The following is a 660-nucleotide window of genomic DNA, read 5'->3' as shown; positions in this document are numbered from 1 at the left end:
AGCAGCTCGATATGTTTCACTCCTGTTTTCCTTGATACAAGTTCTGGAGAAACAGAAAGTAAGGTGAAGACCAGTGTGGGTTGCTATGTGGTCCTCACGTGAACTGGAAGTTAAGTAAGTGTTCATTAAGTATTACATACAGGCTATTTTTAATACTGTGTGAGGTAATTTAAGAGTTCTTGGTGGGTCAGGGAGTGTTGACACATTGCAACAATTTTAAGAGAGCTTCTCACTAAAAGAAGATTGACAGGACATTGATGTATTGGCATGATAATATATAACATTCATTGATTGTCCTTGTCAATAGTTTTGGATTTTTCCCTCTGCAATAAAAGTAGATGATTTGGAACATGATGGGTTATTTGCTTGATCCATCTCTTCTTATTGCAACCAGCCATCAGCCTGGTAATAGTTTTTAAAAATTATATGACTATTGTGCATACTTGTCCTTGTCGATGATTGAGCATTAGAATTGATAAAGAAAAACTGCCTCTCTCAAACTACTTTGGATTTCCCTTTGAATCTGTCCCCATAACATCCATAGGTCTCTCCTTTATCCCAAATTCTGGGTCACCCATCTGCAGAGATTAAGACAAAAATGACATTACTTGTACATCAAATGTTTTAAATTTCATCTTCAGTTTTTTTTTTTCCACTTTT

This window comes from Montipora foliosa, chromosome 9 (assembly GCF_036669935.1).
Source record: "Montipora foliosa isolate CH-2021 chromosome 9, ASM3666993v2, whole genome shotgun sequence".
In the NCBI taxonomy this organism is placed as follows: Eukaryota; Metazoa; Cnidaria; class Anthozoa; order Scleractinia; family Acroporidae; genus Montipora; species Montipora foliosa.
This window is presented reverse-complemented; position numbering follows the sequence as displayed.